The sequence below is a fragment of the Lissotriton vulgaris genome, chromosome 8 (assembly GCF_964263255.1).
Source record: "Lissotriton vulgaris chromosome 8, aLisVul1.2, whole genome shotgun sequence".
NCBI classification, from domain to species: Eukaryota; Metazoa; Chordata; class Amphibia; order Caudata; family Salamandridae; genus Lissotriton; species Lissotriton vulgaris.
Window position 1 is genome coordinate 545800906 of NC_141696.1, and position 25463 is coordinate 545826368.

Genomic DNA, 25463 nt, shown 5'->3' on the forward strand with positions numbered 1-25463 from the left:
TACTTTTCAAGTGACTGCAAATGAAGTCATTTCCGGCACTTTTTGGCCGGTGCAAGGTAACAAAAACACATGACAACTTTTAATAAAAATCATTGGTCTCTTTATTAACGCGCACTGTCAAACATGGGGCTTTCACACGTCAGGTAAACATGATAACCAATATACAACAGAAGCAGATGTAGATTGCTTATCAATGCCGGGATAGAACAGTTGTGAATTGAGTAGAAGAAGGGCCCCTGAATTGATACTTATTATATACAGCCTGTAAGATAGTGAAAAATGCAGGCTAGGAAAGGAGATGCAAATATCAATGTATTAGAAAAATACATAAAGAGGAGTGATTTGCTTTTATTCATTCAAGGCTAGAAAAAATCAACATACTATTGCAAGCATTCATACACCACCAAATAGAAATAAACAATTCTGACATTAAACGTAAAGGTGACGATGCATTTGTATCATCACCTTGAGAAGGGTCACCGAGGAATTGAGCCCAGGGCTTCTGCACTTAAACACCAGAAACACTCCACTAAACTAAGATGCCTGTTGGTGCCAACAATTCCCAAAGTTAATGCATGTTCTAGGTGAGCAATGAACAGAATGCAGGGCTCTTTTCAAAGCGAGGTCTGTGAATCAACAGATACATCCACATGCCAATTACTTTAGTGTTTTTAAGAGAATTCACTTTCTTGGAACGAGTCTGCATGAAACCATCTTCAGGGCCTGGACAATTTCATGGCAAAACGGCACCTCTCAACATTGCAGCCAAGACAATATAACAACTGCTTCTGCCCGGTTTCGAACCGGGGACCTTTCGCGTGTGAGGCAAACGTGATAACCACTACACTACAGAAACAGATGTCTACAGTTGATTCTTCTGTGATGAAACTTCTCAAAACAGGCTATTCCAAGGGCCTCTGGTTTTAGATTTCTTTCATGCAACCTTCCCAGACAGCCCTAGCTGAACGCTTGTATATGCCATGCAAGTTCAGCATTTTTGCAAAATGCTTAAAGAGAAATGTTTCCTATTTGCTCAGGCAGGGCAAGGTTAAAAGCATGAGACTCTAGCAAATATTCATCCACTACTGCAAAGAGAAAATTGATATTGGCTTTGAAATGCATACTTCAATACTACTTTAAAAAAGCACCAATGAAAGGGCTCGTCCGGGATTTGAACCCGGGACCTCTCGCACCCAAAGCGAGAATCATACCCCTAGACCAACGAGCCTTCGAAAGGCCTGCACCTCTGAAAAGCTAATACCAGCTCTAAGCACGCAATGAAGATCATGCTGGGGACTTTTTCATGCTTGGTCTGTGAATACACATGAAATTCAGTGTCAACTTACCCTTTCTCAAATGATATCACTATCATTTATAAGTGTCCCCTTTTATTTTGTCCCAGCATTGGACACGTCTTACAGGAAGTCAGCACTTATTTATCTATTTCTGCAGTGGCTAGACCCTAAAGAGAAAGAATAAAAAGCTGTTCATAACAACATAAGAAACACATGTTGCATTTTTTCTCAAATGCTTATTCCCTTTGTGCAAATCGGAATGCCAAGCTGAATAACTGGGTCACAGATTCTGGCTAATTATCTTTCCCTTGAATGCAAGTAGCAATAAAAACTGCCTAATGCAGGACTAAAGCATTCCTTGCAAGCCTCTAACATCATAACATAACTGAGCTGCTGGTAGCAAGCTAAGCAATACCTTCCCAAAATGAGAAGTACATGTGCTAATCCGCTCAATCAGGCTCGATCAGGCGAGATATAGAAAAGGTGGAAAGGGTCCAAATGGCTGTCCCTTCCTTTTTAGGGTGGGTCCTTCTGACTATCATAGGATTGCTTGTATAAGTGGCCAGGGTCAGAGAAAAGACTTTCAACCCTTCTCAGTGTTCTATCCAGAAGCAGGCCTTTTCTGTGCCTTTAATTTCAGGCTTTTCCCAGCAGTCTCTGTTCTGCCTATGTAAATTAACAAAAGCAGTGCTTATTCATCACTTACTCTAATGTCCTTACTGTCCAGAAAGCTCTGCCTAAGTATGCTTTTTTTCTTTTTCAGTGAAATTCTAAATGTTTTTTCTGCCCAGTCTATGGCAGTAGAATGCTGCTTATGATGCCACATTTTGTTGAATCACCAAGGTACAACTACAGAGGAATATATGAGTCTGAACGACATGGAACTCTTAGCTAACACATCACAATGTGTGATGCTTGCCAACCAAGCACTAGATTCTGGAGCGCTGATGATCAGAACATTCTGCTCCTGAAGGAAAGGAAAGACAGCTTGATGGAAAATAAAGTCTCAGTTTATATTAACGCTCTCTCTCTCCCAATATCTATCTATCTATCTATCTATCTATCTATCTATCTATCTATCTATCTATCTATCTATCTATCTATCTATCTATCTATCTATCTATCTATCTATCTATCTATCTATCTATCTATCTATCTATCTATCTATCTATCTATCTATCTATCTATCTATCTATCTATCTATCTATCTATCTATCTATCTATCTATCTATCTATCTATCTATCTATCTATCTATCTATCTTTATATATGGATACCTGCGTACACATACATATAGATATGCCATGCATTCCTTTAGATTTGTTCCAACCTCTTACCATTTATTTGAGAATCCCTACTTTTCAAGTGACTGCAAATGAAGTCATTTCCGGCACTTTTTGGCCGGTGCAAGGTAACAAAAACACATGCCAACTTTTAATACAAATCATTGGTCTCTTTATTAACGCGCACTGTCAAACATGGGGCTTTCACACGTCAGGTAAACATGATAACCAATACACAACAGAAGCAGATGTAGATTGCTTATCAATGCCAGGATAGAATAGTTGTGAATTGAGTAATAGAAGGGCCCCTGAATTGATACTTATTATATACAGCCTGTAAGATAGTGAAAAATGCAGGCTAGGAAAGGAGATGCAAATATCAATGTATTAGAAAAATACATAAAGAGGAGTGATTTGCTTTTATTCATTCAAGGCTAGAAAAAATCAACATACTATTGCAAGCATTCATACACCACCAAATAGAAATAAACAATTCTGACATTAAACGTAAAGGTGACGATGCATTTGTATCATCACCTTGAGAAGGGTCACCGAGGAATTGAGCCCAGGGCTTCTGCACTTAAACACCAGAAACACTCCACTAAACTAAGATGCCTGTTGGTGCCAACAATTCCCAAAGTTAATGCATGTTCTAGGTGAGCAATGAACAGAATGCAGGGCTCTTATGAAAGCGAGGTCTGTGAATCAACAGATACATCCACATGCCAATTACTTTAGTGTTTTTAAGAGAATTCACTTTCTTGGAATGAGTCTGCATGAAACCATCTTCAGGGCCTGGACAATTTCATGGCAAAATGGCACCTCTCAACATTGCAGCCAAGACAATATAACAACTGTTTCTGCCCGGTTTCGAACCGGGGACCTTTCGCGTGTGAGGCGAACGTGATAACCACTACACTACAGAAACAGATGTCTACAGTTGATTCTTCTGTGATGAAACTTCTCAAAACAGGCTATTCCAAGGGCCTCTGGTTTTAGATTTCTTTCATGCAACCTTCCCAGACAGCCCTAGCTGAACGCTTGTATATGCCATGCAAGTTCAGCATTTTTGCAAAATTCTTAAAGAGAAATGTTTCCTATTTGCTCAGGCAGGGCAAGGTTAAAAGCATGAGACTCTAGCAAATATTCATCCACTACTGCAAAGAGAAAATTGATATTGGCTTTGAAATGCATACTTCAATACTACTTTAAAAAAGCACCAATGAAAGGGCTCGTCCGGGATTTGAACCCGGGACCTCTCGCACCCAAAGCGAGAATCATACCCCTAGACCAACGAGCCTTCGAAAGGCCTGCACCTCTGAAAAGCTAATACCAGCTCTAAGCACGCAATGAAGATCATGCTGGGGACTTTTTCATGCTTGGTCTGTGAATACACATGAAATTCAGTGTCAACTTACCCTTTCTCAAATGATATCACTATCATTTATAAGTGTCCCCTTTTATTTTGTCCCAGCATTGGACACGTCTTACAGGAAGTCAGCACTTATTTATCTATTTCTGCAGTGGCTAGACCCTAAAGAGAAAGAATAAAAAGCTGTTCATAACAACATAAGAAACACATGTTGCATTTTTTCTCAAATGCTTATTCCCTTTGTGCAAATCGGAATGCCAAGCTGAATAACTGGGTCACAGATTCTGGCTAATTATCTTTCCCTTGAATGCAAGTAGCAATAAAAACTGCCTAATGCAGGACTAAAGCATTCCTTGCAAGCCTCTAACATCATAACATAACTGAGCTGCTGGTAGCAAGCTAAGCAATACCTTCCCAAAATGAGAAGTACATGTGCTAATCCGCTCAATCAGGCTCGATCAGGCGAGATATAGAAAAGGTGGAAAGGGTCCAAATGGCTGTCCCTTCCTTTTTAGGGTGGGTCCTTCTGACTATCATAGGATTGCTTGTACGAGTGGCCAGGGTCAGAGAAAAAACTTTCAACCCTTCTCAGTGTTCTATCCAGAAGCAGGCATTTTCTGTGCCTTTAATTTCAGGCTTTTCCCAGCAGTCTCTGTTCTGCCTATGTAAATTAACAAAAGCAGTGCTTATTCATCACTTACTCTAATGTCCTTACTGTCCAGAAAGCTCTGCCTAAGTATGCTTTTTTTCTTTTTCAGTGAAATTCTAAATGTTTTTTCTGCCCAGTCTATGGCAGTAGAATGCTGCTTATGATGCCACATTTTGTTGAATCACCAAGGTACAACTACAGAGGAATATATGAGTCTGAACGACATGGAACTCTTAGCTAACACATCACAATGTGTGATGCTTGCCAACCAAGCACTAGATTCTGGAGCGCTGATGATCAGAACATTCTGCTCCTGAAGGAAAGGAAAGACAGCTTGATGGAAAATAAAGTCTCAGTTTATATTAACGCTCTCTCTCTCCCAATATCTATCTATCTATCTATCTATCTATCTATCTATCTATCTATCTATCTATCTATCTATCTATCTATCTATCTATCTATCTATCTATCTATCTATCTATCTATCTATCTATCTATCTATCTATCTATCTATCTATCTATCTATCTATCTATCTATCTATCTTTATATATGGATACCTGCGTACACATACATATAGATATGCCATGCATTCCTTTAGATTTGTTCCAACCTCTTACCATTTATTTGAGAATCCCTACTTTTCAAGTGACTGCAAATGAAGTCATTTCCGGCACTTTTTGGCCGGTGCAAGGTAACAAAAACACATGCCAACTTTTAATACAAATCATTGGTCTCTTTATTAACGCGCACTGTCAAACATGGGGCTTTCACACGTCAGGTAAACATGATAACCAATACACAACAGAAGCAGATGTAGATTGCTTATCAATGCCAGGATAGAATAGTTGTGAATTGAGTAATAGAAGGGCCCCTGAATTGATACTTATTATATACAGCCTGTAAGATAGTGAAAAATGCAGGCTAGGAAAGGAGATGCAAATATCAATGTATTAGAAAAATACATAAAGAGGAGTGATTTGCTTTTATTCATTCAAGGCTAAAAAAAATCAACATACTATTGCAAGCATTCATACACCACCAAATAGAAATAAACAATTCTGACATTAAACGTAAAGGTGACGATGCATTTGTATCATCACCTTGAGAAGGGTCACCGAGGAATTGAGCCCAGGGCTTCTGCACTTAAACACCAGAAACACTCCACTAAACTAAGATGCCTGTTGGTGCCAACAATTCCCAAAGTTAATGCATGTTCTAGGTGAGCAATGAACAGAATGCAGGGCTCTTATGAAAGCGAGGTCTGTGAATCAACAGATACATCCACATGCCAATTACTTTAGTGTTTTTAAGAGAATTCACTTTCTTGGAATGAGTCTGCATGAAACCATCTTCAGGGCCTGGACAATTTCATGGCAAAACGGCACCTCTCAACATTGCAGCCAAGACAATATAACAACTGTTTCTGCCCGGTTTCATACCGGGGACCTTTCGCGTGTGAGGCGAACGTGATAACCACTACACTACAGAAACAGATGTCTACAGTTGATTCTTCTGTGATGAAACTTCTCAAAACAGGCTATTCCAAGGGCCTCTGGTTTTAGATTTCTTTCATGCAACCTTCCCAGACAGCCCTAGCTGAACGCTTGTATATGCCATGCAAGTTCAGCATTTTTGCAAAATGCTTAAAGAGAAATGTTTCCTATTTGCTCAGGCAGGGCAAGGTTAAAAGCATGAGACTCTAGCAAATATTCATCCACTACTGCAAAGAGAAAATTGATATTGGCTTTGAAATGCATACTTCAATACTACTTTAAAAAAGCACCAATGAAAGGGCTCATCCGGGATTTGAACCCGGGACCTCTCGCACCCAAAGCGAGAATCATACCCCTAGACCAACGAGCCTTCGAAAGGCCCGCACCTCTGAAAAGCTAATACCAGCTCTAAGCACGCAATGAAGATCATGCTGGGGACTTTTTCATGCTTGGTCTGTGAATACACATGAAATTCAGTGTCAACTTACCCTTTCTCAAATGATATCACTATCATTTATAAGTGTCCCCTTTTATTTTGTCCCAGCATTGGACACGTCTTACAGCAAGTCAGCACTTATTTATCTATTTCTGCAGTGGCTAGACCCTAAAGAGAAAGAATAAAAAGCTGTTCATAACAACATAAGAAACACATGTTGCATTTTTTCTAAAATGCTTATTCCCTTTGTGCAAATCGGAATGCCAAGCTGAATAACTGGGCCACAGATTCTGGCTATTTATCTTTCCCTTGAATGCAAGTAGCAATAAAAACTGCCTAATGCAGGACTAAAGCATTCCTTGCAAGCCTCTAACATCATAACATAACTGAGCTGCTGGTAGCAAGCTAAGCAATACCTTCCCAAAATGAGAAGTACATGTGCTAATCCGCTCAATCAGCGCTCGATCAGGCGAGATCAGGCGAGATATAGAAAAGGTGGAAAGGGTCCAAATGGCTGTCCCTTCCTTTTTAGGGTGGGTCCTTCTGACTATCATAGGATTGCTTGTACGAGTGGCCAGGGTCAGAGAAAAAACTTTCAACCCTTCTCAGTGTTCTATCCAGAAGCAGGCATTTTCTGTGCCTTTAATTTCAGGCTTTTCCCAGCAGTCTCTGTTCTGCCTATGTAAATAACAAAAGCAGTGCTTATTCATCACTTACTCTAATGTCCTTACTGTCCAGAAAGCTCTGCCTAAGTATGCTTTTTTTCTTTTTCTGTGAAATTCTAAATGTTTTTTCTGCCCAGTCTATGGCAGTAGAATGCTGCTTATGATGCCACATTTTGTTGAATCACCAAGGTACAACTACAGAGGAATATATGAGTCTGAACGACATGGAACTCTTAGCTAACACATCACAATGTGTGATGCTTGCCAACCAAGCACTAGATTCTGGAGCGCTGATGATCAGAACATTCTGCTCCTGAAGGAAAGGAAAGACAGCTTGATGGAAAATAAAGTCTCAGTTTATATTAACGCTCTCTCTCTCCGAATATCTATCTATCTATCTATCTATCTATCTATCTATCTATCTATCTATCTATCTATCTATCTATCTATCTATCTATCTATCTATCTATCTATCTATCTATCTATCTATCTATCTATCTATCTATCTATCTTTCTATCTATCTATCTATCTATCTATCTTTATATATGGATACCTGCGTACACATACATATAGATATGCCATGCATTCCTTTAGATTTGTTCCAACCTCTTACCATTTATTTGAGAATCCCTACTTTTCAAGTGACTGCAAATGAAGTCATTTCCGGCACTTTTTGGCCGGTGCAAGGTAACAAAAACACATGCCAACTTTTAATACAAATCATTGGTCTCTTTATTAACGCGCACTGTCAAACATGGGGCTTTCACACGTCAGGTAAACATGATAACCAATACACAACAGAAGCAGATGTAGATTGCTTATCAATGCCAGGATAGAATAGTTGTGAATTGAGTAATAGAAGGGCCCCTGAATTGATACTTATTATATACAGCCTGTAAGATAGTGAAAAATGCAGGCTAGGAAAGGAGATGCAAATATCAATGTATTAGAAAAATACATAAAGAGGAGTGATTTGCTTTTATTCATTCAAGGCTAGAAAAAATCAACATACTATTGCAAGCATTCATACACCACCAAATAGAAATAAACAATTCTGACATTAAACGTAAAGGTGACGATGCATTTGTATCATCACCTTGAGAAGGGTCAACGAGGAATTGAGCCCAGGGCTTCTGCACTTAAACACCAGAAACACTCCACTAAACTAAGATGCCTGTTGGTGCCAACAATTCCCAAAGTTAATGCATGTTCTAGGTGAGCAATGAACAGAATGCAGGGCTCTTATGAAAGCGAGGTCTGTGAATCAACAGATACATCCACATGCCAATTACTTTAGTGTTTTTAAGAGAATTCACTTTCTTGGAATGAGTCTGCATGAAACCATCTTCAGGGCCTGGACAATTTCATGGCAAAACGGCACCTCTCAACATTGCAGCCAAGACAATATAACAACTGTTTCTGCCCGGTTTCGAACCGGGGACCTTTCGCGTGTGAGGCGAACGTGATAACCACTACACTACAGAAACAGATGTCTACAGTTGATTCTTCTGTGATGAAACTTCTCAAAACAGGCTATTCCAAGGGCCTCTGGTTTTAGATTTCTTTCATGCAACCTTCCCAGACAGCCCTAGCTGAACGCTTGTATATGCCATGCAAGTTCAGCATTTTTGCAAAATGCTTAAAGAGAAATGTTTCCTATTTGCTCAGGCAGGGCAAGGTTAAAAGCATGAGACTCTAGCAAATATTCATCCACTACTGCAAAGAGAAAATTGATATTGGCTTTGAAATGCATACTTCAATACTACTTTAAAAAAGCACCAATGAAAGGGCTCGTCCGGGATTTGAACCCGGGACCTCTCGCACCCAAAGCGAGAATCATACCCCTAGACCAACGAGCCTTCGAAAGACCTGCACCTCTCAAAAGCTAATACCAGCTCTAAGCACGCAATGAAGATCATGCTGGGGACTTTTTCATGCTTGGTCTGTGAATACACATGAAATTCAGTGTCAACTTACCCTTTCTCAAATGATATCACTATCATTTATAAGTGTCCCCTTTTATTTTGTCCCAGCATTGGACACGTCTTACAGGAAGTCAGCACTTATTTATCTATTTCTGCAGTGGCTAGACCCTAAAGAGAAAGAATAAAAAGCTGTTCATAACAACATAAGAAACACATGTTGCATTTTTTCTCAAATGCTTATTCCCTTTGTGCAAATCGGAATGCCAAGCTGAATAACTGGGTCACAGATTCTGGCTAATTATCTTTCCCTTGAATGCAAGTAGCAATAAAAACTGCCTAATGCAGGACTAAAGCATTCCTTGCAAGCCTCTAACATCATAACATAACTGAGCTGCTGGTAGCAAGCTAAGCAATACCTTCCCAAAATGAGAAGTACATGTGCTAATCCGCTCAATCAGCGCTCGATCAGGCTCCATCAGGCGAGATATAGAAAAGGTGGAAAGGGTCCAAATGGCTGTCCCTTCCTTTTTAGGGTGGGTCCTTCTGACTATCATAGGATTGCTTGTATAAGTGGCCAGGGTCAGAGAAAAAACTTTCAACCCTTCTCAGTGTTCTATCCAGAAGCAGGCATTTTCTGTGCCTTTAATTTCAGGCTTTTCCCAGCAGTCTCTGTTCTGCCTATGTAAATTAACAAAAGCAGTGCTTATTCATCACTTACTCTAATGTCCTTACTGTCCAGAAAGCTCTGCCTAAGTATGCTTTTTTTCTTTTTCAGTGAAATTCTAAATGTTTTTTCTGCCCAGTCTATGGCAGTAGAATGCTGCTTATGATGCCACATTTTGTTGAATCACCAAGGTACAACTACAGAGGAATATATGAGTCTGAACGACATGGAACTCTTAGCTAACACATCACAATGTGTGATGCTTGCCAACCAAGCACTAGATTCTGGAGCGCTGATGATCAGAACATTCTGCTCCTGAAGGAAAGGAAAGACAGCTTGATGGAAAATAAAGTCTCAGTTTATATTAACGCTCTCTCTCTCCCAATATCTATCTATCTATCTATCTATCTATCTATCTATCTATCTATCTATCTATCTATCTATCTATCTATCTATCTATCTATCTATCTATCTATCTATCTATCTATCTATCTATCTATCTATCTATCTATCTATCTATCTATCTATCTATCTATCTATCTATCTATCTATCTATCTTTATATATGGATACCTGCGTACACATACATATAGATATGCCATGCATTCCTTTAGATTTGTTCCAACCTCTTACCATTTATTTGAGAATCCCTACTTTTCAAGTGACTGCAAATGAAGTCATTTCCGGCACTTTTTGGCCGGTGCAAGGTAACAAAAACACATGCCAACTTTTAATACAAATCATTGGTCTCTTTATTAACGCGCACTGTCAAACATGGGGCTTTCACACGTCAGGTAAACATGATAACCAATACACAACAGAAGCAGATGTAGATTGCTTATCAATGCCAGGATAGAATAGTTGTGAATTGAGTAATAGAAGGGCCCCTGAATTGATACTTATTATATACAGCCTGTAAGATAGTGAAAAATGCAGGCTAGGAAAGGAGATGCAAATATCAATGTATTAGAAAAATACATAAAGAGGAGTGATTTGCTTTTATTCATTCAAGGCTAGAAAAAATCAACATACTATTGCAAGCATTCATACACCACCAAATAGAAATAAACAATTCTGACATTAAACGTAAAGGTGACGATGCATTTGTATCATCACCTTGAGAAGGGTCACCGAGGAATTGAGCCCAGGGCTTCTGCACTTAAACACCAGAAACACTCCACTAAACTAAGATGCCTGTTGGTGCCAACAATTCCCAAAGTTAATGCATGTTCTAGGTGAGCAATGAACAGAATGCAGGGCTCTTATGAAAGCGAGGTCTGTGAATCAACAGATACATCCACATGCCAATTACTTTAGTGTTTTTAAGAGAATTCACTTTCTTGGAATGAGTCTGCATGAAACCATCTTCAGGGCCTGGACAATTTCATGGCAAAATGGCACCTCTCAACATTGCAGCCAAGACAATATAACAACTGTTTCTGCCTGGTTTCGAACCGGGGACCTTTCGCGTGTGAGGCGAACGTGATAACCACTACACTACAGAAACAGATGTCTACAGTTGATTCTTCTGTGATGAAACTTCTCAAAACAGGCTATTCCAAGGGCCTCTGGTTTTAGATTTCTTTCATGCAACCTTCCCAGACAGCCCTAGCTGAACGCTTGTATATGCCATGCAAGTTCAGCATTTTTGCAAAATTCTTAAAGAGAAATGTTTCCTATTTGCTCAGGCAGGGCAAGGTTAAAAGCATGAGACTCTAGCAAATATTCATCCACTACTGCAAAGAGAAAATTGATATTGGCTTTGAAATGCATACTTCAATACTACTTTAAAAAAGCACCAATGAAAGGGCTCGTCCGGGATTTGAACCCGGGACCTCTCGCACCCAAAGCGAGAATCATACCCCTAGACCAACGAGCCTTCGAAAGGCCTGCACCTCTGAAAAGCTAATACCAGCTCTAAGCACGCAATGAAGATCATGCTGGGGACTTTTTCATGCTTGGTCTGTGAATACACATGAAATTCAGTGTCAACTTACCCTTTCTCAAATGATATCACTATCATTTATAAGTGTCCCCTTTTATTTTGTCCCAGCATTGGACACGTCTTACAGGAAGTCAGCACTTATTTATCTATTTCTGCAGTGGCTAGACCCTAAAGAGAAAGAATAAAAAGCTGTTCATAACAACATAAGAAACACATGTTGCATTTTTTCTCAAATGCTTATTCCCTTTGTGCAAATCGGAATGCCAAGCTGAATAACTGGGTCACAGATTCTGGCTAATTATCTTTCCCTTGAATGCAAGTAGCAATAAAAACTGCCTAATGCAGGACTAAAGCATTCCTTGCAAGCCTCTAACATCATAACATAACTGAGCTGCTGGTAGCAAGCTAAGCAATACCTTCCCAAAATGAGAAGTACATGTGCTAATCCGCTCAATCAGGCTCGATCAGGCGAGATATAGAAAAGGTGGAAAGGGTCCAAATGGCTGTCCCTTCCTTTTTAGGGTGGGTCCTTCTGACTATCATAGGATTGCTTGTACGAGTGGCCAGGGTCAGAGAAAAAACTTTCAACCCTTCTCAGTGTTCTATCCAGAAGCAGGCATTTTCTGTGCCTTTAATTTCAGGCTTTTCCCAGCAGTCTCTGTTCTGCCTATGTAAATTAACAAAAGCAGTGCTTATTCATCACTTACTCTAATGTCCTTACTGTCCAGAAAGCTCTGCCTAAGTATGCTTTTTTTCTTTTTCAGTGAAATTCTAAATGTTTTTTCTGCCCAGTCTATGGCAGTAGAATGCTGCTTATGATGCCACATTTTGTTGAATCACCAAGGTACAACTACAGAGGAATATATGAGTCTGAACGACATGGAACTCTTAGCTAACACATCACAATGTGTGATGCTTGCCAACCAAGCACTAGATTCTGGAGCGCTGATGATCAGAACATTCTGCTCCTGAAGGAAAGGAAAGACAGCTTGATGGAAAATAAAGTCTCAGTTTATATTAACGCTCTCTCTCTCCCAATATCTATCTATCTATCTATCTATCTATCTATCTATCTATCTATCTATCTATCTATCTATCTATCTATCTATCTATCTATCTATCTATCTATCTATCTATCTATCTATCTATCTATCTATCTATCTATCTATCTATCTATCTATCTATCTATCTTTATATATGGATACCTGCGTACACATACATATAGATATGCCATGCATTCCTTTAGATTTGTTCCAACCTCTTACCATTTATTTGAGAATCCCTACTTTTCAAGTGACTGCAAATGAAGTCATTTCCGGCACTTTTTGGCCGGTGCAAGGTAACAAAAACACATGCCAACTTTTAATACAAATCATTGGTCTCTTTATTAACGCGCACTGTCAAACATGGGGCTTTCACACGTCAGGTAAACATGATAACCAATACACAACAGAAGCAGATGTAGATTGCTTATCAATGCCAGGATAGAATAGTTGTGAATTGAGTAATAGAAGGGCCCCTGAATTGATACTTATTATATACAGCCTGTAAGATAGTGAAAAATGCAGGCTAGGAAAGGAGATGCAAATATCAATGTATTAGAAAAATACATAAAGAGGAGTGGTTTGCTTTTATTCATTCAAGGCTAGAAAAAATCAACATACTATTGCAAGCATTCATACACCACCAAATAGAAATAAACAATTCTGACATTAAACGTAAAGGTGACGATGCATTTGTATCATCACCTTGAGAAGGGTCACCGAGGAATTGAGCCCAGGGCTTCTGCACTTAAACACCAGAAACACTCCACTAAACTAAGATGCCTGTTGGTGCCAACAATTCCCAAAGTTAATGCATGTTCTAGGTGAGCAATGAACAGAATGCAGGGCTCTTATGAAAGCGAGGTCTGTGAATCAACAGATACATCCACATGCCAATTACTTTAGTGTTTTTAAGAGAATTCACTTTCTTGGAATGAGTCTGCATGAAACCATCTTCAGGGCCTGGACAATTTCATGGCAAAACGGCACCTCTCAACATTGCAGCCAAGACAATATAACAACTGTTTCTGCCCGGTTTCATACCGGGGACCTTTCGCGTGTGAGGCGAACGTGATAACCACTACACTACAGAAACAGATGTCTACAGCTGATTCTTCTGTGATGAAACTTCTCAAAACAGGCTATTCCAAGGGCCTCTGGTTTTAGATTTCTTTCATGCAACCTTCCCAGACAGCCCTAGCTGAACGCTTGTATATGCCATGCAAGTTCAGCATTTTTGCAAAATGCTTAAAGAGAAATGTTTCCTATTTGCTCAGGCAGGGCAAGGTTAAAAGCATGAGACTCTAGCAAATATTCATCCACTACTGCAAAGAGAAAATTGATATTGGCTTTGAAATGCATACTTCAATACTACTTTAAAAAAGCACCAATGAAAGGGCTCATCCGGGATTTGAACCCGGGACCTCTCGCACCCAAAGCGAGAATCATACCCCTAGACCAACGAGCCTTCGAAAGGCCCGCACCTCTGAAAAGCTAATACCAGCTCTAAGCACGCAATGAAGATCATGCTGGGGACTTTTTCATGCTTGGTCTGTGAATACACATGAAATTCAGTGTCAACTTACCCTTTCTCAAATGATATCACTATCATTTATAAGTGTCCCCTTTTATTTTGTCCCAGCATTGGACACGTCTTACAGCAAGTCAGCACTTATTTATCTATTTCTGCAGTGGCTAGACCCTAAAGAGAAAGAATAAAAAGCTGTTCATAACAACATAAGAAACACATGTTGCATTTTTTCTAAAATGCTTATTCCCTTTGTGCAAATCGGAATGCCAAGCTGAATAACTGGGCCACAGATTCTGGCTATTTATCTTTCCCTTGAATGCAAGTAGCAATAAAAACTGCCTAATGCAGGACTAAAGCATTCCTTGCAAGCCTCTAACATCATAACATAACTGAGCTGCTGGTAGCAAGCTAAGCAATACCTTCCCAAAATGAGAAGTACATGTGCTAATCCGCTCAATCAGCGCTCGATCAGGCGAGATCAGGCGAGATATAGAAAAGGTGGAAAGGGTCCAAATGGCTGTCCCTTCCTTTTTAGGGTGGGTCCTTCTGACTATCATAGGATTGCTTGTACGAGTGGCCAGGGTCAGAGAAAAAACTTTCAACCCTTCTCAGTGTTCTATCCAGAAGCAGGCATTTTCTGTGCCTTTAATTTCAGGCTTTTCCCAGCAGTCTCTGTTCTGCCTATGTAAATAACAAAAGCAGTGCTTATTCATCACTTACTCTAATGTCCTTACTGTCCAGAAAGCTCTGCCTAAGTATGCTTTTTTTCTTTTTCTGTGAAATTCTAAATGTTTTTTCTGCCCAGTCTATGGCAGTAGAATGCTGCTTATGATGCCACATTTTGTTGAATCACCAAGGTACAACTACAGAGGAATATATGAGTCTGAACGACATGGAACTCTTAGCTAACACATCACAATGTGTGATGCTTGCCAACCAAGCACTAGATTCTGGAGCGCTGATGATCAGAACATTCTGCTCCTGAAGGAAAGGAAAGACAGCTTGATGGAAAATAAAGTCTCAGTTTATATTAACGCTCTCTCTCTCCGAATATCTATCTATCTATCTATCTATCTATCTATCTATCTATCTATCTATCTATCTATCTATCTATCTATCTATCTATCTATCTATCTATCTATCTATCTATCTATCTATCTATCTATCTATCTATCTATCTATCTATCTATCTATCTATCTATCTATCTATCTATCTATCTTTATATATGGATACCTGCGTACACATACATATAGATATGCCATGCATTCCTTTAGATTTGTTCCAACCTCTTACCATTTATTTGAGAATCCCTACTTTTCAAGTGACTGCAAATGAAGTCATTTCCGGCACTTTTTGGCCGGTGCAAGGTAACAAAAACACATGCCAACTTTTAATACAAATCATTGGTCTCTTTATTAACGCGCACTGTCAAACATGGGGCTTTCACACGTCAGGTAAACATGATAACCAATACACAACAGAAGCAGATGTAGATTGCTTATCAATGCCAGGATAGAATAGTTGTGAATTGAGTAATAGAAGGGCCCCTGAATTGATACTTATTATATACAGCCTGTAAGATAGTGAAAAATGCAGGCTAGGAAAGGAGATGCAAATATCAATGTATTAGAAAAATACATAAAGAGGAGTGATTTGCTTTTATTCATTCAAGGCTAGAAAAAATCAACATACTATTGCAAGCATTCATACACCACCAAATAGAAATAAACAATTCTGACATTAAACGTAAAGGTGACGATGCATTTGTATCATCACCTTGAGAAGGGTCAACGAGGAATTGAGCCCAGGGCTTCTGCACTTAAACACCAGAAACACTCCACTAAACTAAGATGCCTGTTGGTGCCAACAATTCCCAAAGTTAATGCATGTTCTAGGTGAGCAATGAACAGAATGCAGGGCTCTTATGAAAGCGAGGTCTGTGAATCAACAGATACATCCACATGCCAATTACTTTAGTGTTTTTAAGAGAATTCACTTTCTTGGAATGAGTCTGCATGAAACCATCTTCAGGGCCTGGACAATTTCATGGCAAAACGGCACCTCTCAACATTGCAGCCAAGACAATATAACAACTGTTTCTGCCCGGTTTCGAACCGGGGACCTTTCGCGTGTGAGGCGAACGTGATAACCACTACACTACAGAAACAGATGTCTACAGTTGATTCTTCTGTGATGAAACTTCTCAAAACAGGCTATTCCAAGGGCCTCTGGTTTTAGATTTCTTTCATGCAACCTTCCCAGACAGCCCTAGCTGAACGCTTGTATATGCCATGCAAGTTCAGCATTTTTGCAAAATGCTTAAAGAGAAATGTTTCCTATTTGCTCAGGCAGGGCAAGGTTAAAAGCATGAGACTCTAGCAAATATTCATCCACTACTGCAAAGAGAAAATTGATATTGGCTTTGAAATGCATACTTCAATACTACTTTAAAAAAGCACCAATGAAAGGGCTCGTCCGGGATTTGAACCCGGGACCTCTCGCACCCAAAGCGAGAATCATACCCCTAGACCAACGAGCCTTCGAAAGACCTGCACCTCTCAAAAGCTAATACCAGCTCTAAGCACGCAATGAAGATCATGCTGGGGACTTTTTCATGCTTGGTCTGTGAATACACATGAAATTCAGTGTCAACTTACCCTTTCTCAAATGATATCACTATCATTAATAAGTGTCCCCTTTTATTTTGTCCCAGCATTGGACACGTCTTACAGGAAGTCAGCACTTATTTATCTATTTCTGCAGTGGCTAGACCCTAAAGAGAAAGAATAAAAAGCTGTTCATAACAACATAAGAAACACATGTTGCATTTTTTCTCAAATGCTTATTCCCTTTGTGCAAATCGGAATGCCAAGCTGAATAACTGGGTCACAGATTCTGGCTAATTATCTTTCCCTTGAATGCAAGTAGCAATAAAAACTGCCTAATGCAGGACTAAAGCATTCCTTGCAAGCCTCTAACATCATAACATAACTGAGCTGCTGGTAGCAAGCTAAGCAATACCTTCCCAAAATGAGAAGTACATGTGCTAATCCGCTCAATCAGCGCTCGATCAGGCTCCATCAGGCGAGATATAGAAAAGGTGGAAAGGGTCCAAATGGCTGTCCCTTCCTTTTTAGGGTGGGTCCTTCTGACTATCATAGGATTGCTTGTATAAGTGGCCAGGGTCAGAGAAAAAACTTTCAACCCTTCTCAGTGTTCTATCCAGAAGCAGGCATTTTCTGTGCCTTTAATTTCAGGCTTTTCCCAGCAGTCTCTGTTCTGCCTATGTAAATTAACAAAAGCAGTGCTTATTCATCACTTACTCTAATGTCCTTACTGTCCAGAAAGCTCTGCCTAAGTATGCTTTTTTTCTTTTTCTGTGAAATTCTAAATGTTTTTTCTGCCCAGTCTATGGCAGTAGAATGCTGCTTATGATGCCACATTTTGTTGAATCACCAAGGTACAACTACAGAGGAATATATGAGTCTGAACGACATGGAACTCTTAGCTAACACATCACAATGTGTGATGCTTGCCAACCAAGCACTAGATTCTGGAGCGCTGATGATCAGAACATTCTGCTCCTGAAGGAAAGGAAAGACAGCTTGATGGAAAATAAAGTCTCAGTTTATATTAACGCTCTCTCTCTCCGAATATCTATCTATCTATCTATCTATCTATCTATCTATCTATCTATCTATCTATCTATCTATCTATCTATCTATCTATCTATCTATCTATCTATCTATCTATCTATCTATCTATCTATCTATCTATCTATCTATCTATCTATCTTTCTATCTATCTATCTATCTATCTATCTTTATATATGGATACCTGCGTACACATACATATAGATATGCCATGCATTCCTTTAGATTTGTTCCAACCTCTTACCATTTATTTGAGAATCCCTACTTTTCAAGTGACTGCAAATGAAGTCATTTCCGGCACTTTTTGGCCGGTGCAAGGTAACAAAAACACATGCCAACTTTTAATACAAATCATTGGTCTCTTTATTAACGCGCACTGTCAAACATGGGGCTTTCACACGTCAGGTAAACATGATAACCAATACACAACAGAAGCAGATGTAGATTGCTTATCAATGCCAGGATAGAATAGTTGTGAATTGAGTAATAGAAGGGCCCCTGAATTGATACTTATTATATACAGCCTGTAAGATAGTGAAAAATGCAGGCTAGGAAAGGAGATGCAAATATCAATGTATTAGAAAAATACATAAAGAGGAGTGATTTGCTTTTATTCATTCAAGGCTAGAAAAAATCAACATACTATTGCAAGCATTCATACACCACCAAATAGAAATAAACAATTCTGACATTAAACGTAAAGGTGACGATGCATTTGTATCATCACCTTGAGAAGGGTCAACGAGGAATTGAGCCCAGGGCTTCTGCACTTAAACACCAGAAACACTCCACTAAACTAAGATGCCTGTTGGTGCCAACAATTCCCAAAGTTAATGCATGTTCTAGGTGAGCAATGAACAGAATGCAGGGCTCTTATGAAAGCGAGGTCTGTGAATCAACAGATACATCCACATGCCAATTACTTTAGTGTTTTTAAGAGAATTCACTTTCTTGGAATGAGTCTGCATGAAACCATCTTCAGGGCCTGGACAATTTCATGGCAAAACGGCACCTCTCAACATTGCAGCCAAGACAATATAACAACTGTTTCTGCCCGGTTTCGAACCGGGGACCTTTCGCGTGTGAGGCGAACGTGATAACCACTACACTACAGAAACAGATGTCTACAGTTGATTCTTCTGTGATGAAACTTCTCAAAACAGGCTATTCCAAGGGCCTCTGGTTTTAGATTTCTTTCATGCAACCTTCCCAGACAGCCCTAGCTGAACGCTTGTATATGCCATGCAAGTTCAGCATTTTTGCAAAATGCTTAAAGAGAAATGTTTCCTATTTGCTCAGGCAGGGCAAGGTTAAAAGCATGAGACTCTAGCAAATATTCATCCACTACTGCAAAGAGAAAATTGATATTGGCTTTGAAATGCATACTTCAATACTACTTTAAAAAAGCACCAATGAAAGGGCTCGTCCGGGATTTGAACCCGGGACCTCTCGCACCCAAAGCGAGAATCATACCCCTAGACCAACGAGCCTTCGAAAGACCTGCACCTCTCAAAAGCTAATACCAGCTCTAAGCACGCAATGAAGATCATGCTGGGGACTTTTTCATGCTTGGTCTGTGAATACACATGAAATTCAGTGTCAACTTACCCTTTCTCAAATGATATCACTATCATTTATAAGTGTCCCCTTTTATTTTGTCCCAGCATTGGACACGTCTTACAGGAAGTCAGCACTTATTTATCTATTTCTGCAGTGGCTAGACCCTAAAGAGAAAGAATAAAAAGCTGTTCATAACAACATAAGAAACACATGTTGCATTTTTTCTCAAATGCTTATTCCCTTTGTGCAAATCGGAATGCCAAGCTGAATAACTGGGTCACAGATTCTGGCTAATTATCTTTCCCTTGAATGCAAGTAGCAATAAAAACTGCCTAATGCAGGACTAAAGCATTCCTTGCAAGCCTCTAACATCATAACATAACTGAGCTGCTGGTAGCAAGCTAAGCAATACCTTCCCAAAATGAGAAGTACATGTGCTAATCCGCTCAATCAGCGCTCGATCAGGCTCCATCAGGCGAGATATAGAAAAGGTGGAAAGGGTCCAAATGGCTGTCCCTTCCTTTTTAGGGTGGGTCCTTCTGACTATCATAGGATTGCTTGTATAAGTGGCCAGGGTCAGAGAAAAAACTTTCAACCCTTCTCAGTGTTCTATCCAGAAGCAGGCATTTTCTGTGCCTTTAATTTCAGGCTTTTCCCAGCAGTCTCTGTTCTGCCTATGTAAATTAACAAAAGCAGTGCTTATTCATCACTTACTCTAATGTCCTTACTGTCCAGAAAGCTCTGCCTAAGTATGCTTTTTTTCTTTTTCAGTGAAATTCTAAATGTTTTTTCTGCCCAGTCTATGGCAGTAGAATGCTGCTTATGATGCCACATTTTGTTGAATCACCAAGGTACAACTACAGAGGAATATATGAGTCTGAACGACATGGAACTCTTAGCTAACACATCACAATGTGTGATGCTTGCCAACCAAGCACTAGATTCTGGAGCGCTGATGATCAGAACATTCTGCTCCTGAAGGAAAGGAAAGACAGCTTGATGGAAAATAAAGTCTCAGTTTATATTAACGCTCTCTCTCTCCCAATATCTATCTATCTATCTATCTATCTATCTATCTATCTATCTATCTATCTATCTATCTATCTATCTATCTATCTATCTATCTATCTATCTATCTATCTATCTATCTATCTATCTATCTATCTATCTATCTATCTATCTATCTATCTATCTATCTATCTATCTTTATATATGGATACCTGCGTACACATACATATAGATATGCCATGCATTCCTTTAGATTTGTTCCAACCTCTTACCATTTATTTGAGAATCCCTACTTTTCAAGTGACTGCAAATGAAGTCATTTCCGGCACTTTTTGGCCGGTGCAAGGTAACAAAAACACATGCCAACTTTTAATACAAATCATTGGTCTCTTTATTAACGCGCACTGTCAAACATGGGGCTTTCACACGTCAGGTAAACATGATAACCAATACACAACAGAAGCAGATGTAGATTGCTTATCAATGCCAGGATAGAATAGTTGTGAATTGAGTAATAGAAGGGCCCCTGAATTGATACTTATTATATACAGCCTGTAAGATAGTGAAAAATGCAGGCTAGGAAAGGAGATGCAAATATCAATGTATTAGAAAAATACATAAAGAGGAGTGATTTGCTTTTATTCATTCAAGGCTAGAAAAAATCAACATACTATTGCAAGCATTCATACACCACCAAATAGAAATAAACAATTCTGACATTAAACGTAAAGGTGACGATGCATTTGTATCATCACCTTGAGAAGGGTCACCGAGGAATTGAGCCCAGGGCTTCTGCACTTAAACACCAGAAACACTCCACTAAACTAAGATGCCTGTTGGTGCCAACAATTCCCAAAGTTAATGCATGTTCTAGGTGAGCAATGAACAGAATGCAGGGCTCTTATGAAAGCGAGGTCTGTGAATCAACAGATACATCCACATGCCAATTACTTTAGTGTTTTTAAGAGAATTCACTTTCTTGGAATGAGTCTGCATGAAACCATCTTCAGGGCCTGGACAATTTCATGGCAAAATGGCACCTCTCAACATTGCAGCCAAGACAATATAACAACTGTTTCTGCCCGGTTTCGAACCGGGGACCTTTCGCGTGTGAGGCGAACGTGATAACCACTACACTACAGAAACAGATGTCTACAGTTGATTCTTCTGTGATGAAACTTCTCAAAACAGGCTATTCCAAGGGCCTCTGGTTTTAGATTTCTTTCATGCAACCTTCCCAGACAGCCCTAGCTGAACGCTTGTATATGCCATGCAAGTTCAGCATTTTTGCAAAATGCTTAAAGAGAAATGTTTCCTATTTGCTCAGGCAGGGCAAGGTTAAAAGCATGAGACTCTAGCAAATATTCATCCACTACTGCAAAGAGAAAATTGATATTGGCTTTGAAATGCATACTTCAATACTACTTTAAAAAAGCACCAATGAAAGGGCTCGTCCGGGATTTGAACCCGGGACCTCTCGCACCCAAAGCGAGAAACATACCCCTAGACCAACGAGCCTTCGAAAGGCCTGCACCTCTGAACAGCTAATACCAGCTCTAAGCACGCAATGAAGATCATGCTGGGGACTTTTTCATGCTTGGTCTGTGAATACACATGAAATTCAGTGTCAACTTACCCTTTCTCAAATGATATCACTATCATTTATAAGTGTCCCCTTTTATTTTGTCCCAGCATTGGACACGTCTTACAGGAAGTCAGCACTTATTTATCTATTTCTGCAGTGGCTAGACCCTAAAGAGAAAGAATAAAAAGCTGTTCATAACAACATAAGAAACACATGTTGCATTTTTTCTCAAATGCTTATTCCCTTTGTGCAAATCGGAATGCCAAGCTGAATAACTGGGTCACAGATTCTGGCTAATTATCTTTCCCTTGAATGCAAGTAGCAATAAAAACTGCCTAATGCAGGACTAAAGCATTCCTTGCAAGCCTCTAACATCATAACATAACTGAGCTGCTGGTAGCAAGCTAAGCAATACCTTCCCAAAATGAGAAGTACATGTGCTAATCCGCTCAATCAGCGCTCGATCAGGCTCGATCAGGCGAGATATAGAAAAGGTGGAAAGGGTCCAAATGGCTGTCCCTTCCTTTTTAGGGTGGGTCCTTCTGACTATCATAGGATTGCTTGTATAAGTGGCCAGGGTCAGAGAAAAAACTTTCAACCCTTCTCAGTGTTCTATCCAGAAGCAGGCATTTTCTGTGCCTTTAATTTCAGGCTTTTCCCAGCAGTCTCTGTTCTGCCTATGTAAATTAACAAAAACAGTGCTTATTCATCACTTACTCTAATGTCCTTACTGTCCAGAAAGCTCTGCCTAAGTATGCTTTTTTTCTTTTTCAGTGAAATTCTAAATGTTTTTTCTGCCCAGTCTATGGCAGTAGAATGCTGCTTATGATGCCACATTTTGTTGAATCACCAAGGTACAACTACAGAGGAATATATGAGTCTGAACGACATGGAACTCTTAGCTAACACATCACAATGTGTGATGCTTGCCAACCAAGCACTAGATTCTGGAGCGCTGATGATCAGAACATTCTGCTCCTGAAGGAAAGGAAAGACAGCTTGATGGAAAATAAAGTCTCAGTTTATATTAACGCTCTCTCTCTCCCAATATCTATCTATCTATCTATCTATCTATCTATCTATCTATCTATCTATCTATCTATCTATCTATCTATCTATCTATCTATCTATCTATCTATCTATCTATCTATCTATCTATCTATCTATCTATCTATCTATCTATCTATCTATCTATCTATCTATCTATCTATCTATCTATCTATCTATCTATCTATCCATCCATCCATCCATCCATCCATCCATCCATCCATCCATCCATCCATCCATCCATCTATCTATCTATCTATCTATCTATCTATCTATCTATCTATCTATCTATCTATCTATCTATCTATCTATCTATCTATCTATCTATCTATCTATCTATCTATCTATCTATCTATCTATCTATCTATCTATCTATCTATCTATCTATCTATCTATCTATCTATCTATCTATCTATCTATCTATCTATCTATCTATCTATCTATCTATCTATCCATCCATCCATCCATCCATCCATCCATCCATCCATCCATCTATCTATCTATCTATCTATCTATCTATCTATCTATCTATCTATCTATCTATCTATCTATCTATCTATCTATCTATCTATCTATCTATCTATCTATCTATCTATCTATCTATCTATCTATCTATCTATCTATCTATCTATCTATCTATCTATCTATCTATCTATCTATCTATCTATCTATCTATCTATCTATCTATCTTTATATATGGATACCTGCGTACACATACATATAGATATGCCATGCATTCCTTTAGATTTGTTCCAACCTCTTACCATTTATTTGAGAATCCCTACTTTTCAAGTGACTGCAAATGAAGTCATTTCCGGCACTTTTTGGCCGGTGCAAGGTAACAAAAACACATGACAACTTTTAATAAAAATCATTGGTCTCTTTATTAACGCGCACTGTCAAACATGGGGCTTTCACACGTCAGGTAAACATGATAACCAATATACAACAGAAGCAGATGTAGATTGCTTATCAATGCCGGGATAGAACAGTTGTGAATTGAGTAGAAGAAGGGCCCCTGAATTGATACTTATTATATACAGCCTGTAAGATAGTGAAAAATGCAGGCTAGGAAAGGAGATGCAAATATCAATGTATTAGAAAAATACATAAAGAGGAGTGATTTGCTTTTATTCATTCAAGGCTAGAAAAAATCAACATACTATTGCAAGCATTCATACACCACCAAATAGAAATAAACAATTCTGACATTAAACGTAAAGGTGACGATGCATTTGTATCATCACCTTGAGAAGGGTCACCGAGGAATTGAGCCCAGGGCTTCTGCACTTAAACACCAGAAACACTCCACTAAACTAAGATGCCTGTTGGTGCCAACAATTCCCAAAGTTAATGCATGTTCTAGGTGAGCAATGAACAGAATGCAGGGCTCTTTTCAAAGCGAGGTCTGTGAATCAACAGATACATCCACATGCCAATTACTTTAGTGTTTTTAAGAGAATTCACTTTCTTGGAACGAGTCTGCATGAAACCATCTTCAGGGCCTGGACAATTTCATGGCAAAACGGCACCTCTCAACATTGCAGCCAAGACAATATAACAACTGTTTCTGCCCGGTTTCGAACCGGGGACCTTTCGCGTGTGAGGCAAACGTGATAACCACTACACTACAGAAACAGATGTCTACAGTTGATTCTTCTGTGATGAAACTTCTCAAAACAGGCTATTCCAAGGGCCTCTGGTTTTAGATTTCTTTCATGCAACCTTCCCAGACAGCCCTAGCTGAACGCTTGTATATGCCATGCAAGTTCAGCATTTTTGCAAAATGCTTAAAGAGAAATGTTTCCTATTTGCTCAGGCAGGGCAAGGTTAAAAGCATGAGACTCTAGCAAATATTCATCCACTACTGCAAAGAGAAAATTGATATTGGCTTTGAAATGCATACTTCAATACTACTTTAAAAAAGCACCAATGAAAGGGCTCGTCCGGGATTTGAACCCGGGACCTCTCGCACCCAAAGCGAGAATCATACCCCTAGACCAACGAGCCTTCGAAAGGCCTGCACCTCTGAAAAGCTAATACCAGCTCTAAGCACGCAATGAAGATCATGCTGGGGACTTTTTCATGCTTGGTCTGTGAATACACATGAAATTCAGTGTCAACTTACCCTTTCTCAAATGATATCACTATCATTTATAAGTGTCCCCTTTTATTTTGTCCCAGCATTGGACACGTCTTACAGGAAGTCAGCACTTATTTATCTATTTCTGCAGTGGCTAGACCCTAAAGAGAAAGAATAAAAAGCTGTTCATAACAACATAAGAAACACATGTTGCATTTTTTCTCA

The 25463-nt window shown here is 39.3% G+C and overlaps 17 non-coding genes across 17 annotated transcripts; all 17 read right to left on the bottom strand.

Moving 5' to 3' along the window:
- Positions 1-783: 783 nt before the first annotated feature.
- Positions 784-856, bottom strand: TRNAV-CAC (transfer RNA valine (anticodon CAC)). The gene has a single exon. It is a non-coding gene; the product is annotated as a tRNA-Val (tRNA).
- A 300-nt stretch (positions 857-1156) lies between these two features.
- TRNAP-UGG (transfer RNA proline (anticodon UGG)) lies at positions 1157-1228 on the bottom strand. Its single transcript has one exon. It is a non-coding gene; the product is annotated as a tRNA-Pro (tRNA).
- A 2204-nt stretch (positions 1229-3432) lies between these two features.
- Positions 3433-3505, bottom strand: TRNAV-CAC (transfer RNA valine (anticodon CAC)). The gene has a single exon. It is a non-coding gene; the product is annotated as a tRNA-Val (tRNA).
- A 300-nt stretch (positions 3506-3805) lies between these two features.
- TRNAP-UGG (transfer RNA proline (anticodon UGG)) lies at positions 3806-3877 on the bottom strand. The gene has a single exon. It is a non-coding gene; the product is annotated as a tRNA-Pro (tRNA).
- A 2513-nt stretch (positions 3878-6390) lies between these two features.
- On the bottom strand, positions 6391-6462 carry TRNAP-UGG (transfer RNA proline (anticodon UGG)). Its single transcript has one exon. It is a non-coding gene; the product is annotated as a tRNA-Pro (tRNA).
- A 2146-nt stretch (positions 6463-8608) lies between these two features.
- TRNAV-CAC (transfer RNA valine (anticodon CAC)) lies at positions 8609-8681 on the bottom strand. The gene has a single exon. It is a non-coding gene; the product is annotated as a tRNA-Val (tRNA).
- Positions 8682-8981: 300 nt separating this feature from the next.
- Positions 8982-9053, bottom strand: TRNAP-UGG (transfer RNA proline (anticodon UGG)). Its single transcript has one exon. It is a non-coding gene; the product is annotated as a tRNA-Pro (tRNA).
- Positions 9054-11216: 2163 nt separating this feature from the next.
- Positions 11217-11289, bottom strand: TRNAV-CAC (transfer RNA valine (anticodon CAC)). The gene has a single exon. It is a non-coding gene; the product is annotated as a tRNA-Val (tRNA).
- Positions 11290-11589: 300 nt separating this feature from the next.
- TRNAP-UGG (transfer RNA proline (anticodon UGG)) lies at positions 11590-11661 on the bottom strand. Its single transcript has one exon. It is a non-coding gene; the product is annotated as a tRNA-Pro (tRNA).
- A 2505-nt stretch (positions 11662-14166) lies between these two features.
- TRNAP-UGG (transfer RNA proline (anticodon UGG)) lies at positions 14167-14238 on the bottom strand. The gene has a single exon. It is a non-coding gene; the product is annotated as a tRNA-Pro (tRNA).
- Positions 14239-16396: 2158 nt separating this feature from the next.
- TRNAV-CAC (transfer RNA valine (anticodon CAC)) lies at positions 16397-16469 on the bottom strand. The gene has a single exon. It is a non-coding gene; the product is annotated as a tRNA-Val (tRNA).
- A 300-nt stretch (positions 16470-16769) lies between these two features.
- TRNAP-UGG (transfer RNA proline (anticodon UGG)) lies at positions 16770-16841 on the bottom strand. The gene has a single exon. It is a non-coding gene; the product is annotated as a tRNA-Pro (tRNA).
- Positions 16842-19000: 2159 nt separating this feature from the next.
- On the bottom strand, positions 19001-19073 carry TRNAV-CAC (transfer RNA valine (anticodon CAC)). The gene has a single exon. It is a non-coding gene; the product is annotated as a tRNA-Val (tRNA).
- A 300-nt stretch (positions 19074-19373) lies between these two features.
- TRNAP-UGG (transfer RNA proline (anticodon UGG)) lies at positions 19374-19445 on the bottom strand. Its single transcript has one exon. It is a non-coding gene; the product is annotated as a tRNA-Pro (tRNA).
- A 2151-nt stretch (positions 19446-21596) lies between these two features.
- TRNAV-CAC (transfer RNA valine (anticodon CAC)) lies at positions 21597-21669 on the bottom strand. Its single transcript has one exon. It is a non-coding gene; the product is annotated as a tRNA-Val (tRNA).
- A 3051-nt stretch (positions 21670-24720) lies between these two features.
- TRNAV-CAC (transfer RNA valine (anticodon CAC)) lies at positions 24721-24793 on the bottom strand. The gene has a single exon. It is a non-coding gene; the product is annotated as a tRNA-Val (tRNA).
- A 300-nt stretch (positions 24794-25093) lies between these two features.
- On the bottom strand, positions 25094-25165 carry TRNAP-UGG (transfer RNA proline (anticodon UGG)). Its single transcript has one exon. It is a non-coding gene; the product is annotated as a tRNA-Pro (tRNA).
- Positions 25166-25463: the final 298 nt, after the last annotated feature.